The 17,612-nt window shown below is 41.9% G+C and overlaps 1 long non-coding RNA gene across 1 annotated transcript; it reads right to left on the reverse strand.

The window, feature by feature from the left end:
* LOC127806769 (uncharacterized) lies at nucleotides 1–17,181 on the reverse strand. Its single transcript, XR_008024499.1, has 3 exons — nucleotides 16,394–17,181; nucleotides 16,088–16,208; nucleotides 1–328 (listed from the first exon to the last, which is right to left on the reverse strand). It is a non-coding gene; the product is annotated as an uncharacterized LOC127806769 (long non-coding RNA).
* Nucleotides 17,182–17,612: the final 431 nt, after the last annotated feature.

Genomic DNA, 17,612 nt, shown 5'->3' on the forward strand with positions numbered 1-17,612 from the left:
CCGAGCAACAAGATTACACAAAATAGGATTACAATAATCCAAACCCTATAAACTGAAAAAACCCAACTTACAGTGATATACGATGCAAATAAAGAAGCACAAACTTGCAATCTCAGCAAGAATCAAGAGCACTCTCAGAAGCATCGATTGTTCACACACAATACATCAAAAATACATAGAAGGGATCAGATTTCAGAGTTAGGGTTTCTATAACAAAGGGCGAGAGAGAATGAGAGAGTGAGAGAGAGCAGAATACTTTCTCCTTATATCCGTCCGCATATATATATGTGGGCAACCAAGTGATGCAAATCAACAGACATGCTGCCACCTGTCATCAGCTTTAAACTAAAGTTAAATAACAACACATATATATATATATATTTTTCACATAAAACATATAGAAAGAAATTTGCAACCTATTTGAGACAAATATCTAACAGTTATTGGGTTTCAACCCAAATCCAACCACCTCAGATTTCAATCAAAACTATAAAAAAAATCAAATAAGAAATCATAAAAAACCAATCTAAACAATGATCATGAAAAACAAATCAAACCCATCAATCAACAAATAAGAACCACAAAAAAAATATCAAAGAAGAAATGCAAACACTCAATGCACCAGTTGTCTGGATATCTAGGGACAAGAGCAATATCAAATCGAGACAAACTTTGAATATTAAATGTAACCTCAAAATAACAAAAATCAAAATCGGCCAACGAGACAATATGAGATAAGCTAATCTAAAATCGATGGACAAGAATCATGAACTCAAAACCCTATATCTAGAATCAAAAACCCATTGCAAACAGGTTTTTAGAACCCAACGAGAGAGAGAGAGAGAGGGAACATAAGAAGCAGGACTTGTCGTTGGTGAAGTTGCAGTCTCAGACAATAACAATGAGGTCCCTATCGCGGATTATGAATATTTTGCTTTGCTTTGCTTTGCCTCCCTTTCCACTCTCTCTCTCCATTGCCGACACCAATACAAAGTGTACCTTCAATTACTCGCGGTGCTACCCGCTAGTTCTATAAATGCTTGGGCATGCATGATGAGGCATCACCAAAGGGGTAACATTACTTAATCTTCCTAGAAGAACACTTATTCATGGCCCACCACGTGTCCTTCTCTCAAAGATTAAAGCAGTCACACCTATCTTCTCACTTAAGGAGATAACTTAATGGATTTACTCTCACATCTCAATTGGGAAAGATTTGAAATGGGCATACTGGGAGATTCATTGTTAACTTGATCCGAATCATAAATTTTTTCATCAGGCCGTAATTACTAAGGCAAGAAATTTTAAAGATAATTTTGACTATCTTGTCTCACCTAAACTTATATAAAAAATCTAACTCATTTGTCCCTAGAGCATGGCGTAAGTGATGAATTTCTTAAATTTCTTTAAAAGTGACGACGATTAACTCTTGATAGGGCAGAAATATCCTATTCAGTGAAGACTAACCACGTGTTTGTTTGAAAGTGTATAAACTTGTGATCACATCCGATTTATTCGGAGGCCAAATCAAGGAGGAAGACCAGTCTTCTTTGAGATTAGGTAGGCGAACTTTGAACACTTAGATCATAAAAAAAAAAAAAAAAAAAAAATCTAACTCATCTAGCCTATTATATATCACTTAGTAGTGCGCCTTACTTATTTGAATATCAAATGCTAAATTAGGGATCCAACATTATTTGTTCTTGCAAGTACTCCAGTCAAAGCAGATTCTCGGTCCCAAATCGTCATCAGCCATGTTGAATTGTAGAAAATATTTTTTATTTTTTAACTTTAATTTTCTAATATTTCAACTATGAATTTGGAAACATATTTTTGAAAATGAATGCTATAACTTTTTAAAACATAAAATATTAAAATATATTTAACTATAAACTTTAAAATTAAAAATTAAAAACATTTTTCAAAATTGAATAAGAGCTTAATATTTTTCTTTCTTCTATGCAAAACTACTTAAAAGATATATACCATTAGATTCTCGATCGTACCAGCCTGATTCGACCATATGCCATTAGATTCTAGATCGTACCAGCCCGATGTGACCATAAGCCACGGCCCAGTCTCATCCCCTAGCCCAATCTCGGCCCATGTCCCACGACCCAGTCATGTCCCTTGGCCTAATCTCGGCCCTTAGCCCATGGTTCGATCTTGGTCTCTAGCTTGATCCTGACCCTGCGCCAACCTACAACAACATCATTACAGTCGCATGTTGGGTACTCGCATGCTCGTTCAAAATCACATCCTCATTAATGACAGATCTTATCCTCATTAATGGTGGATTCCATCCACATTAATAAGGGTCTCGTTGGCACCATGCTATCACTTGGAAGCCTCAATCGGCCTTGAATACCCAGTCTTATCACCCTGCAAACACACAACACACATGTATGCCCCCTCCTCCTATATGAACCAATTCTCTTTAGAGTCAAGATATGTTCTCTTTCTAAGCCTACCCATACTTTGCCATTTTACTCCCTTACTCACTGGAGCATTAGAGTACTTGCAGGTGCCAACTGTCCCCCGACGGATTGATTGCCAAAGCCCGTCCCTCGCCACTGCAGGCCTATCTTCGACCGTTCCTTTAGCCAGAGGAAGCTTTGGACTCGCCCACTATTGACCTAACCGATGTTCAAACCGTGGAGATAGCACTAGAATTCTGGAGGTCCTCTATCATCCGATTCATACAAGATGAGGCACTTCCCGCCGGCACGGAGGAAGCTAGGAAACTCAAAAAGTTCGCCTGCTTAGAGATCAGCTATATAGAAGAGGCTCTCCCACACCGCTCCTCAAGTGTGTCAACACCAACCAGTCCACGTACATCATGGCCGAGGTACATGAAAGGGTGTGTGGAAGCATTCTTAGAGGACGATCCCTGGCAGCAAAAGTGTTAAGAGACGAGTATTATTGGCCGACAATGAGAAACGATTGCCTAACCTACGTGAAGCATTGTGACAAATGCTAGAGGTCGCAAGTGCACATCATTCCCCACCAGAAGAGCTCTATAGCCTCAGTAGTGCTTGGCCCTTTTACAAATGGGGGATAGACATCCTTGGGCCTTTCTTGATTGCCTTAGGATAACTCAAGTTCATGGTAGTGGTAGTCGATTATTTCACCAAATGGATCAAAATAGAACCCTTGACCACTATCACCGCTGAAAAGATAAAAAATTCATCTGGAAGAACATCATCTGCTAGTATGACTTGCCCGGACTGCTCAGTTCGGACAACGAAACTCAGTTCACAAACAATAAACTTTAGAAATTTTGCAAAGAGCTCGGCATCCACCAAGTTTTCATCTCGGTCGAGCACTCACAGACCAATGGCTAAGCCGAAGATGCTAACAAAATCATCTTAATCAAATTGAGGAAACGACTCGATCAAGCCAAGGGTGTATGGACGGAAGAGATCACGATAGTGTTATGGATATACCACACAACTTAAACTTATACCTTGGAAACCCCCTTTCGGCTAACTTATGCGTCTGAGGCCATGATACTGGTAGAAGTCGGGAAGCCCAGTCCTAGGCGCCAACACTTTCAGGATGACCCCAATAACGAAGACCTAAGAGCCGACCTTGATCTCATCTAGGAGATCCAAGACCAGGCCTACATTCGTGAGCAGGTTTCCAAACAAAGGAAGGCTCGAACATACAATAAAAAGGTTAAACCTTGAAGATTCCAAAGAGACTTGGTCCTAAGAAAGATTGAAGGCCCAAGGCAACGATTTGGACAAGGGAAGCTCGGTGCCAACTGGGAAGGCCCTTACTAAGTCACTAACAACATCGGCAGCAGAGCTACGACCTGGCCAAGCTCTTGGGACAGCCCTTGCCCAGATCATGGAACGCAGCCAACCTGAGAAAATTCTATAGCTAAACAACTATTTTCTTGTATCACTCAATTGAACACACTTCACTTAATCAAGGCAGTTACTTTTATTTGTTATTAATCATGTCCTTACAAGGGTCCAAGCCCAAATTTTCTTATTTCTTGTCAACATTCAGAATCCTCACACCATATAGGTGCCAGCTGACCTCGAGTCTCTTCGGTCTCGCTAAGCTGTGCTGCCAGAACAAATTGATGTAGTTAGTCTGTTCCCAAGTGCCCGGGTCTATCCCGGCGGTCGAACCTCGAGGACTTCCCCCGTCCAAGCGATGCCTTGTATCAAACGGGCACCGAAGGATCTCGAGTCTTCTAGGTCTCGCCAAACCGTGTTGTTGGAACAAACCAATACGGTCAGTCCGCCCCTAAGTACCCAGGTCTATTCCGACTGGTGGATCTCGAGGACTTCCCTCGTTCGAACCATGCCTTATAACAAACAGGCATCGACACTAACAGACCTCGAGTAAACTTGGTCCCTTTCTAATATAGCCTTGTATCAAACGAGCCTTGGAAGACCTCGAGTCTTCTAAATCTCGCTCCGACCTCGAATAACCTTGGTCCCTTTCTAATATAGCCTTGTATCAAATAGGCATTGGCAGATTGAGTCTTCTCGCTCTCGCCTTGACCTCGAACAACCTCGATCCCTTTCTAATATAGCATTGTATTAAACAGGCATTGGCAGACCTCGAGTTTTCTCGGTCTCACCTCGACCTTGAGTTGTCTTGGTCACTCAATCTGCAACCTTAGGAAATTTAAACAAACACTATAAAGTAAAGAACAGAAGGTACAAGGTACTCAGGAATTCCTTATTTTATTACTCACACTTTATTTTATTCAAGTGTTAACAAACCAAAAGCCACCTCGATCTTGTAAAATCGCGCCTCACATTGGGCAGATCCAGCAACCCCGACTCGCCCAGCGCTTATGCCAACCAGGGCATTCGAGCAAACAATATAAAACAAAGAAAGAACATAAGCTACAAGGTATTCAAAAAATTCTTCATTTCATTACAAAATACAATCAAGCTACAAAAATTCTTCACTTCCCTACATTCTTGATAATCAACTTACAACACTACAAAGATGCGACCAAGCTAGCCCTCTAGCTCACGATAATCAAGCTATAGCACAACAAGGCCGACACAGCTGTTGAACACGCGCCATCCACAAAGCGCCCATAGCATATCAAGGTAGGCGGGTCCCCCGGCCTCAACTATGCCTTGTGGGTAGAACCAACATGATTGGAGGCCAACAAACAGGAGTAAGAATAACTCCCAAGGTGGAGGAAGGAGGTAGCTGGTCCCATACCCCAGCGGGAAACCTCGCCATGCATAAAGGTTGCGACTACCCAACCAGGTGGTTAGAGATCTGCCAATAGAACGACCCCTCCCCCACAATAGAGCTATAGAATTCCAAGGAGATCTGCCAAGATCCCTAGAGTAAGTTCCACGAAACACAACCACCCCAGCGTGAGGGCAGACCCGTAACCTAGATTTCCATGGAAGGGAGGAGGGCTAGAACAACAAAGGGTTAAGAATAAGCCAACCCTCATACCACGCTCATCCAAAACCACCAACCCTATTACCGCCATCACCCCAAATCACACATTTTAGTACTATTTTTTCCCAAACACGCCTAACTTCGACCATGGGTACAACAATTAACCCTATAGGCATTGCTATGAGCTGATAGGGCCTCAATTTGATCGACATTCTCGACCCTTAAACCCTAAGGCTTCTCAGAAAGTAAAAGGTACCCAAGAATAACTATACGATGAGCGAAAGCAAAGGTGGAATCCTCCCCTTTATAGGCATTGTAAAGAGCAACGAATAGACGATCGTCCTCCACTTTTACATACGATCCCGCCATGTGCCCTGACATTAATGCTCTATATCTGGTAGCCAAAGAGCCACTGTTACAATAGGGCCACGTACCCAAGCAATTAGTATCCTAGCCTAGGGAAGCGGCGGACCACGTACCCATGTACCCATTGCAGCCACTGCATTTGAAAACATCGTTTCACCTTCATAACCACGCACTTTGGACTCTGTGTCACACGTGCACTCCAAACACAGCACTCAGACTACCACCCTCAGGCAACCCGAGAAAGACCGAGCGTAGAACACAACCACTTTGTACCTCACTTGCTAACCTGTCGGCTTTAGTCTACCTCTAGGTGCTCAGGTCTACCTCAGTGGGCAGAACTCAAGTCTATCCCAATCTTGAAAAATCAATTGCAAAGAAAACAGGACGAAAAAGAAAGAGTTATAGGAGCCAGAACATGCCCTTTTATTTGATACTAAAGAAAAACACCTACACCATTTACACAATATGATAAAGGGAAAATCTAAGCGAGAATAAGCAAAAGTGTAATATCCCAAATTTTTAAAAAGGCTCAAGAGTAATTTTAATGTGGGCCATAGGTGAAATTATCAAAATATTTGGGACTTAAGTATAATTTATTACAATTATCAGTACCGAATCGACTGTAGGGAGTGCCCTGGAGTGTAAATGTTTAAGAAAAATGATATGGTCTCGATGAGCATTCTAATGTAGGATTTATGATATTAAAAGACATTAAAATCGAGTCAGTTTTTGATACAAATTCAGGCTGAAAAACTAAATGATCGTAGGGGACTCCCGCGAAGTCAACAAAATCCTGAAGGAGTTTCAATTTTTTGTAACAATCAACCTTGAAGTGGGTTCAGGATGAAACAAAGGTCCGGTGAGGGAGCAAAGCCGAAATCGTCCATATCAAATAAGATTTAAGTTATTAATTTTGGATTTTATTTATCGTAACACCAATTAATTTGGTGTTTGAGGATGTAATTGCAATTAGAGAATTGCCCAAATAATATAAGGATGAAATTTGAATTTAAATGTGTAATTTATTATTATTATTATAATGTAATATATCATTATATATATGTATACGCACATATATGAGGTCATGCCTCTGCAATTCATAGCTATGCCTTGCAACTCCATGCCCTGCAAACGTTATGGTTGCAATGGTGTGATCTCCACGTAACACGAGATGGGCAAGGTAGTGAGATTAGCCTACAAATAAAGGTAGAGTTTGAGAGAAATGAAATCGGAGGAGGAGGCAGTGACCGCGAGCAAGCAGCGATCGAGAGAGATGGCTAGGTAGTGAAGGCGTCTAGAGGTCACGTTGGTGGCAACAACGACTGGCAGTGAGGTCGCGGCAAGCACTGGTGGCATGCGTAGTGGTGGTCGACGACTAGAGTGGCTAGGCGCGACCATAACAGTCATGGCCTTAAGCTCTCAACTATTAGGAAACACCAAGCGACGGATAGCAGAGGAGTGGTGATGGCCGCAGGGGCGGCGGGTGGTCCAGCAAGGCCAACGGTGGTTGATGAAGGGCCAAACAACGGTGGCTGTGGGGATGGTGTGCAGGCAGTGCATGTAGGAAGCAGGGAGGATGTAATACCTTGAGATACCGTAAATATCCTGATTTTAGGCCCTAGAGAAATTTCAGTGAGTATGTATAAATTTAGTAGCGAAATTTATTTAATGATATAAGGTATGTGACCCTAAAGAAATTATTAGAGTTTTAATTGTTTATTAAATTTATTTTTTTAGTGATATGTAATTAATTTAGTTTGATTATGTTTATATGCTTATGCCAAAAAATATAGTATAAATGTATATGTAAATATAAGTACGTAAATGTAAATAGGCATGTAATAAGTATAAACGTATATGTATAGGTATATATGCATGAATATAAATAGGCATATGTATAAATGTATGCGTATGTATATATGTATAATATAAATGTGTATATGTATAGGTAGATATATATCTGTATATATATAAAATAAAAAAAAAAATATCGTCGAAAATCCGGAACAGGCGCGCCACCATGCTCTGGTCGCGCCTGCAATCAGCAATCAGGGAGAAGGAGGGGCATTAAATGAGGAATGGCCGTTGGAAATGACCTCTAGGGCACTTGGGTGCCTCGATAGGACGTTCATGGCGGAGTTTTGGCTATAAATAGCCGCACTTGGACAACCCCATTCATCCGAAAATTTCGTGGCTTAGATCGAGCGTTTGGGTAAGTGTTTGAGAGGTTTGAGAATAGAGTTTTAGTCCTTGCTTCGTGGGCAACATTTCTGGAGCATTTGGTGGCCAACGGAGTAGCAAGAAAGGAGATTCGAGCTCTCGCTGGAAAATCGCGCCTCGCCGGAGTTGAGACTTCATTGCTCAAATCGAGGTACTTCTTGTGCTTTTTTCTCGATTTTAAGGCCATATTTGGCTTTGGGAGGTCGGGTTTAGGGGGGGTAGGGCCTCGTTTCAAAGCTCGGGAGGTTCGCCGGCGGTAAGGAAGCCGTCGGAGAAGAAGAACCAGACCAAGCGCATGACTGCATGCACCTGCAAGTGGGAAGAAGGTGCGTGCCTTGCACGCGCCGGCAAGAAAAAGAAAATAAAAAAGAAAAGAAAAGAAAGAAAGAAAAAATAAAGAAAAAATAAAATAAAAGAAATAAAAAATTTTGCAAAAAAATTTATTAAATCTGGAATTTTGTTTATGTCATGTTTTGTGAAAAATATTTCTGGAAAAATGTTAAATTAGCCATTTATTTAAATAGTTTTTCTATTATGGAAATAAGGAAAAATAGGAATTTGAGTTGAAAAATTCCAAGAAAATTCCAGAATACTAGAAATATTATTTAAGGAATATTAGTAAAGATAAATTAGATTTTATGGAAGTCTAGATAATTATTATGTAATTTTGAAGAGATAAGGCTTAGAAATAAAAGAAAAAATTGAAGAAATTATGAAAAATAGTAAAATGATATTCTAAAAATAAATTGATGTTTGATGTTTTAGGAGTCATTGAGAGCAAGAAATTGAGAAATAGTCGCTCGGCACGATTTTTGAGGTTGACACGCCTTTCGAGACAACTTAGTTGTAATTGTACCATTTCAAACTTAGTACGGTTATAAATGTTTATCTTTGAGAATGCTTTCATCATATTGACATGCTATGATATGTACCCAACACGTAGACTGTATCCATGACATGATTATGAAATGCATAAATACACGTTGATATTGTTGATCACACGCATTTGAGGCCGTAGGGAGTACGAACTGGCACCGCTACTTTAACAAGGGTGCACCCATACACCCCGGCTTCGAAAGAGGTTGCCGCTAAAATGGTAGGTAGCATGAGGGGTGCAGTTAACACCTACGAGAAAAGACATTGCATACACATATGACATAGCATTATGTACCCTTATTTAGATGATTCATCATCTAACTTGGATTCGCCACTGGAACATTCAACGTTTCAGTCTGGATTGGCAGTGATGATATAGAGGTTGAAGATGTGTAGTGATGCGAGACGTCAAGAAACGAGTAAATGTGCCATGTTATGTTGTAATATGAATAGTTCAAAAATTATGTACGTTTTACTTTATTTTCAGAAGCTTATGTAACAACTTTATAATAAATGTCATGTTCAATTATTTATGTAATGCCATGAGCAGGTTTGATTCAGCTTCCGCTTTGTATTTATTTTCTAGTGTAAAGATCTCGTCAAGCACTAGATAGGTCTTAGGGAATTTCGGGAGTGATGTAATAAAAAAAAAAAAATAAGATCCAAATTTCCTAAGGCATAACACGCCCTGATAAGGTGGGCTGTTACAGAGGAAGAAGGAGAAGGAGAAGGAGAAGAAGAAGGAAGAAAAGAAAAAAAGAAAAAGAAAAAGAAAAGGAAAAAAAAAAAGAAAAGAAAAGAAAATGGAGAAAAATAGGAAAAACTATAGAAAAATCCTAAAAAATTCTAGGAACTAACTTGGGGCTGGAGGAGCATGCCCGGAGCCAGGAAATTGATTGGACACACGTTTTGAGGTCAAGACATACATACGAAGGAAGCCTGAAAGGCTAAGTTAAGATGAGTAAAATTTTCTAAAAAATTAAGAAATTTATTTTATGAATTGTTATAAAGAAATATTTAAAAAATATTTAATTTGGATTTATTAAAAAAAAGGAAAAAATAGAGAAAAGTTATGAGAAAATTAGGAAAAATAAAATATTAATATCTTTGAATAAACATGATGGCCAGGGAATGTTGAGGTTTCAAATTGAGTACGTCAGAAGTCTGGCATGATAATTAAGATGTTATAAGATACATTCAAGGTAAGTGGTTTGACCCAAAATCTAATTTTATGTAAATGGTTTTATTATGTTGTCATGTCTTGATGTGATATGTCATGTAGATTACATTTACATGCTATGATGAAATGTGCATACATTCACGATGATATTATTGGTCATGCATTGCATAGGGTTTGGGATTACGGACTGACACCGCTGTTTTACCAAGGGTGCACCCATACACCTCGACCTGGTAATGAGGTTGTAAAAATAGGGAGCAACAATTAGGTGCGATCGACTCAAATTAAAAGAATGATGACATTTTACATATTGTATCCATGCACGAAATATATTTATTATACCCTTATTTAGATAATTCATCATCTAACGTGGGCTTTACCGCTGAAATATTTAAACGTTTCAGATAGAGATTCTAGCAGAAATGAGGATGAATAAGACATGAAATAACACTTAGCAAAGTGCATGATGTAATGATTGGATATTATGTAGCCCATGTATTTAAGTTCTACTACTTTAAATTCGAAACATTTTTTAAGAACGATGATGTATAACCTTATTATTGGTTAATGTTAAAGTTAAGGTTCGATTCTAGCTTCTGTATTTGATGTTTATGATGATTCTCTTTTGAGATAGATGTATGAAAATTTTGGAATGGATATGAGGAATGATATAATTTAGCATTAATTTTGAAAGAAAAAAATTATTATTACAGAATTGTCCTAGGTTATAACACGCTTGAGAAAGTGGGGTGTCACAAAAAGGGCTACCTTAGGGATTGATAGCAAGTTGATTCGGCTGGGTGACGACCGAGGCCTCACCAGGTTGCTCGTCTGGTCTCCCCCAACTGACCTCCCACCTCCTGCACCCTCTCCAAGGCCCCACCTTGGTCGGCTAAGCCCTCTGAATCCGAGTCCACAAGCCAGCCACCCACGATCTCCTTGAAGGGACCACAGTCGGTGAGATCCGTCTTAGGGTAGAGTAACCGAACTTGCGCCAGCACCGTGTTGAAACCCTCAAGATATTGCCCGAGGGCCTCCCTCCTCAAGCTCCTCAACACGACTTCTAGACGAGCAGCTTTACGAAAGGGAGCATCTCGTTCGGTGTCCAACATCCCAACTCTTTCTTTCAGCTCATTCATTTTCTATCGAGCCATATCTCTTTGATTGATTACCCTTTGGAAATCGGACTTTGCCCTTGCAGCTTCCATCTTGATCGACACAACCCGGTCATGGAGGTCATCTGTCTCAGTCCTTAACTGCACCTAGACCCGCTCCTGCATGGTCTCCTAGGCTTTCTTGGCTAGTTACCTTCCCGCCCCTAATTTCTTTTTGGCCTCCAGCCTTTCACACTTTCTCAATTTTGCCTTAGTCACCAGTGATTGAGTAGCACCAGTGCCCCGAGAAAGCAGTATTTGTACCCGTCAGAACGACTCAAAGTACCTCAGGGAAGCATTCCTCCATTGATCCGCATCAGGGAGGAGGTGATCCGCGACGAACTTCCATGGCTGGAAGGCGTAGCTCTAGAGGCTTTGGGGATCGGCCTCGACATCGTCATAGCCCCACAAGCTCGGCCTTGGGTAACACTTTGACTGAGAGGGCATCGGCTCATCCCCAACTTGGCCTGAGCCCGAGGGGCCCAGAGCGTCGACGATCTGGTTTGGGCCCAAAGGGTCAAGCACATCGATAGTCGGCCTAGAGCTCGAAGAGCCTGACATGTCAGTAGCTCAGTCTGAGGGGGCGGGCACATCAGGAGCTTGAAGAGAGCTCGAGGGACCCTGTTCGTCGGCTACCCGATGTCTCTTCCGCTCTAGAGGTGCCTCCTCGACCTTTACTGCCTAGGCAGATAGAGGAGAAGGGACGGTTTCAGCAACAACCGTGGAAATCATTTGAACAAATATAGGGCCTTTCAATTTTGCAACAACAATTTTCTTCGCGACAACCGTTACCCCATAGCTTGTTTGGGCCCTCTTCTCTGCCACATGCCTCGCCACTGCCTCCCCTGTCAAATAGGGCATCACTCGCCTTGAAACAAGAGGCCCCAACATAAGCCATGGTTAGCGAAAACCAAACAAAGAGAGATAGCAACAACTTACCCATGTATTTAGATAAAACCCCAGGATTCACCCCGAATTCAACGAGCCTCGCAAACTCAAGATGGGGAGAGAATGTAAATACATCCGCCAAGGCTTGGCCCTCTAGACCTAGGTCCTCGTAGTCCACATTTATAGGGAGCCTCGGCTCTGACTACCAACATAAGGGATACTCCTCATTACCCAATCTATCTAGGAAAAAGCTGAGCTCGTCCTCTTTCAAGCCCACCTTGAACAAGCCGTCCTCTTTTTCCTCTTGATTGAAGGCTTTTAGCAGCATCTTCCCTGAACATCCGGTCAAGGAAATCCAACTGCCTTTACTAGCCTAATTCCAATGATAGTAGAAGAAAAAGAGCCCCGTGATAGGCTTGCAATCAAGAAAATCAACTAGCACCTCGAAACCATTAATGAAGCCTCAACCATTGGGTGTAGTTGCGTCGGGGTAACGTTCATCGCTTGTCAAATTGAGCCCTAAAATTCAGTCAAGGGGAGCTGCAGGTGTAGTTTTGAGAAGAGCACATCATACATGTAGACAAACCCAATATCTGGAATCGAATGACAAATATGCTCTTCCCTCCCGCAAGGACGACAGACAAACTTTTTTATCTCTATCCTTGGTCCAAGAGAGGGAGAATGCCCTCCTTATCACCTCTATAGACGAGTCTTTAGTATATCTTGATGCGATCTTGGCAACCTCTTCGCTTGCCCAGTCGTATGTGCGAATGGAGTTTGAAGTCGAGATGGCCATTGACAAGTAGGCTATCACACTACCTAGTCGATCAGAAAGCCTAATAGCGAGAGAATTCGTATGCAAAGGGAAGCAAGACAAGTGAAAAATTCAAAGGCAAATGTGAGACATACGCACACGCGAAGGGAACATATATTAATAGGCATTGTGCGGGACACCCAATGGACAAGCAACAGTCGAAGCGGCCAATGCGATCCTGCCACATGCCCCGCAATTAATACCCTGAATAGCCTACCCTATCTAGGGTAGTGGACCACTCCACGCCTACAGGTGGTGCCTTACATTCTCGGGCAAGTGTCTCGATTTTTGGGGCTCACGCGCAGTCAAGTAAAGGCGCCAAAGCGACACTCCGAACTCAATCAAACACTCAACCAGATAGCTTAGTAGGCTGTTAATCCTCATACTGAATTACTAAATAGAGCTCGGGAAAACAGCTACAAGCTCGGATTCTCCCACACAAGCATCTGACCCGGAGGGACCAAGAGACCTGCCAACTTGACCTTGCCCGACAGACACCAAACTCTAGGCATAACAGGTTCGTAAGGGCAGTAGAATCACAGAGGCCAAACAAGACAAGCACAAGAGAAAAGACAATAGAAATAGAGCATCACGAAAGAGGAGAAAAAGAAATATTTTATTATGAAATGAGAGCACAAGGTTACAGGACTTATGCGCCATAACCATGGAAAGCTTACACTATCATACAGACCGTCACAGAATCACGACTTGATAAAGGTCTCAGATAGGGACATCGACCCCCTCGGTGTGACTCCCTTCCACCAAGTCCACAAGATAACCTTCTTTGATTTCCTTGAAGGGACCGAAGACCGAGAGATCCAACTCCGAGAAAGTAACCCGGATGTGGGACAGAACCATTTCATACCTCTCCCTTTTGACCTTGGCCGCCTCGACCTTCGCCTTTGCCATCTTCTACTGAGCAACCTTTACCTCAGCCTTTATTTTCATCTATTTTTCAATCACCTCGGCTTTGGCTATCACCACCTCCGCCCTCAGCCTTATCAGCTCCGCACTGGTAGCTTCAAGATAACTTTGGAGAATGCCAACTGTACGTTTGGCCTCGTCGGCTCGCTTCTTCGCCTTAGCAGTGGCCACCCCCACAGCTTTCTTAACTTTCCTTTTCATCGATTCTCGGGCCCAATCTAGCTTTTCTTTGTAGTCTACCTTCATCTTGGTGAGTTGGGTCATGGTACCTACCTCAAGCAATCGACAATCTACAACAAGCTGGAGTACTTGACGCTCGACCTGGTGGAACGTAGTTAGTTGCCCAAGATTCAATAACCTCATTCGCTTCGACAACGAATCAAGATAAACGTTAATAAAGAGGTCGCTCCAAAATTCGATGTCCCAAAATGGAACTGAGTTACCTTGGAGCCCAACATGACTTGAGCCGCCAGACGGTTGGGTCTCTCACTTGAAATCCCTCTGCCTCTTCTTATGCCAAGCTAGCTCCTCGAAAATGGTAGGCTCCCCTAGACTAGGGATCAAAACCTTGGTAGCAACAACCATAGGAAGAGGTTGTACGACAGAAGAGGCAAACATTGGCGCGGCTGGAGCCTTCCAAGCTACTTTGTCAGCCAAGCCCGATGTAGTTTCATTCCCCTCCTTGTGGAGTACCTTCAACTCTTCCTTGAGCTTTTTCTTATGAAACGTCAGTGCCATTTTTCCTATAGAAAGGGAATACACAGGCATGAGAGCAAGCAAAGCGATAAACTGTCCTCACACTTGGAAAAATCCTTGTAAGTGCTTCAACACAAGTCCACAGTAACAAAAAAGGACCTAGACTCTAGGAGTTACTTGGCTAAAATCACAGGCGAATGAAGGACGTGAGTAGGGAGCATAATCTCAACCAAAGGCCTCAAAGACGAAATGAGAACACCAAGAGCTCGAGAAATTGTAGGAATTCAGAGACTGGAAGAAATAAGGAGTTGAAACCTTGGGCTAAAGGGGACTTTTATAAAGGTCACTGAATGGTGCATCCGATGGTTGAGAGCCATCCATCACTGATCCACTGCTATAAAGCCTCTACATGTCACATATTTAAGGGGCGATTAATTACCTGTCTGCAACATCCTAGCTCCCAGGCATAGTGCCTCGAATCTCGAAACCACTTGCACCACGAGCTAGAGAGTGAAAAGTGTTGCCTCACCATAGGCACCAAGCTGACTTCAAGTATCCTTAAGACTTACATCCACCCAGGCGAAGCTGCACGTCAGCTCAGCCATCTATCCCAGGCATATCCTAACGTTAGCCCAGCTCTCAAACCTGGCTAAAGCAACAAAATTCATCCAACTTCCTCTTCTCTAGCTCAAACGCTCGCTTCTCGAGAATCTGACCTGGGGGGCTGTGGACCGTACCAGCCCGATTTGATCTATGGCCCATGGCCTTGTCTCGTTCCCCGACCTGATCTCGTCCCTCAGCCTAATCTTCGCCCTTAGCTGTAACGACCCGCTTTCTCGGGCGCGTCATAAATTGGGCCAACTCCGGGACAATAAAATTTTTCTTTTCAAACTTAATTCTAAATCACATCATACCTCGAATCCGTCCCAGAATTCCCAATCATTTTTCTCGAAAGAGAATCACTATACACATCAAATACGGAAACAAAGATTGAAACCCGATATCATAACATTAATCATAAGTAAATTCTTACATCTTCAACATTCCTCAAATCGTTCAAAATCTAAAGTAGTAGAACTTAAATACAGGGCTACGTTACATACATTTCATTTCTCATGTACTTTACTAAGTGTCATTTCATACCTCATTTATCCTCATATCTGCTATAATCTCTACCTGGAACGTTTGAATATTTCAGAGGCAAAACCCAAGTTAGATGATGAATCATCTAAGTAAGGGTACATAAAACATATTTCGTGCATGAATGCAATGTCTTTCATCATAGGTGTCAACTGCACCCCTCATGTTACCTATCATTTTTGCGGCCCTCTCTTTCGAAGCCGAGGTGTATGGGTGCACCCTTGGTAAAGTAGCGGTGCCAGTTCGTACTCCCTACGTCCTCAAATGTGAGTGATCAATGATATCAACATGTATTCATGCATTTCATAGTCATGTCATGTATGCAGTCTAAGTGATGGATACATATCAGGGAATGTCAATATGATGAAAATATTTTCGAGGAACATAAACCAAGAATTTTCCATAAACTGACTTTAATCAGGGAGTATCACTTACCTTCTCAAGCTTATCAAGTTATCTCGATATTCGCGCATGTCTCGAAGTGCGTGCATCGCCTCGATTTGCGTGCCAACCTCAAAATTTACACCAGTCACTTCAACTTAAGCCTCAAAACATCCTAATCACCATAATTATTTAAATAAAAATTAAAACCTATTTTCCCATAATTTTTGGCATTTTCTATAATTTTCTGTCCATTTCTTCCTATTTTTTCCTCAATAATTTCAAATTAAATATTTCACTACGATAATTCATAAAATAATATTCTGGAATTTCTGTAATTTTTTAAGAAATTTTACTCACCTTGACTTAGCATCTCCGATTTCCTTGATATGCTTGCTATATTCCCGAAAAGCGTGCCTGGGCCGTTTTTCTCACCAAAATCTCCAGGATATTTCCGAAATATAATTTTCTATTTTCTATAATTTTTTTCCCAACATTTCCTATTTCCTTTTCCTTTCTTTCTTTTTCTTTTCTTTTTTTTTTGTTTTTTTTCCTCTTCTACTGTTCATCTTCTTCTCCCCTGCCTCCGCGAACAGCTTCTTCTTCCTCTTTTTTTTTTTTTTCTTCTTTTCTTCCTTTTCTTCTTCTTCTTCTTCTTCTTCTTCTTCTTATTATTATTATTATTATTATTATTATTCTCCTTCTTTTTCCTCTCATTTCTTCTCCTTTCGCTGCATCGCACCAGGGCGCACAGCCGCCGCACCACTTGCTGCTGCCTCCCTCGCTACCCACAGCGCCTCCGTCAGCCTCCCTGGACACAACCGCGACTGCTGTTGGCAGCCGCTCGCGGCCGCGGCTGGTTGCTCCTCGCTGTAACTGGTTGCTGCCATGGCCACGCCTGTCTTCCCCGGCCGCCGCTGCACGCCCCCTTGAGCCTCCTCACGCCACCGCGAGCCACCCCCTTGGCCGATCGGCAGCTTAAAGCTGCCCGCTGCCACCGCGCTGCTGCTTCGTCGGCCCCTCCTGCTCGTCGCAATGGCTGCTGCAAGCTGGTTGCTTGCGGCCATGGCCGCCCAGCTTTCCTTCTCAATTCTTCTTCCTCTCGGCCAAGGTTAGCCCAAGCGCTCTCTCTCAATCTCTACTCTCCCTTTGCTTTGCTTTGTTGCTTCTCATCCAACCAAAGTCACTGCCAATTTATAGGCGCTCGTGATCGTGTATATATGTATATATATTATAGATTATTAATTACATAATCCCTTAAATCTTGCTGCCAATCTTCCTTAAATCCTACTGCAACTATCTTCCTCAAATTCTGTTGCCATTATCTTCCAATTTGCAGCCCCAAAATCACGGCCATTAAAGCTTCTTAGAAGCTGGCCACGCACATACGCGCACATGCATATGCTCTGTATATATGTATATATATATGATTATATATTACATTATCATAATATAAAAATTACATATTAAACCTCAACTTTATCATAATATCACTTGGGTAATTTTCTTATTGCAACCATGCCCTCAAACACCGATTAAACTTGCATTTTAATACTGAAAATCCACAATTAATAACTTA

The sequence above is a fragment of the Diospyros lotus genome, chromosome 7 (assembly GCF_014633365.1).
Source record: "Diospyros lotus cultivar Yz01 chromosome 7, ASM1463336v1, whole genome shotgun sequence".
Classification (NCBI taxonomy): domain Eukaryota; kingdom Viridiplantae; phylum Streptophyta; class Magnoliopsida; order Ericales; family Ebenaceae; genus Diospyros; species Diospyros lotus.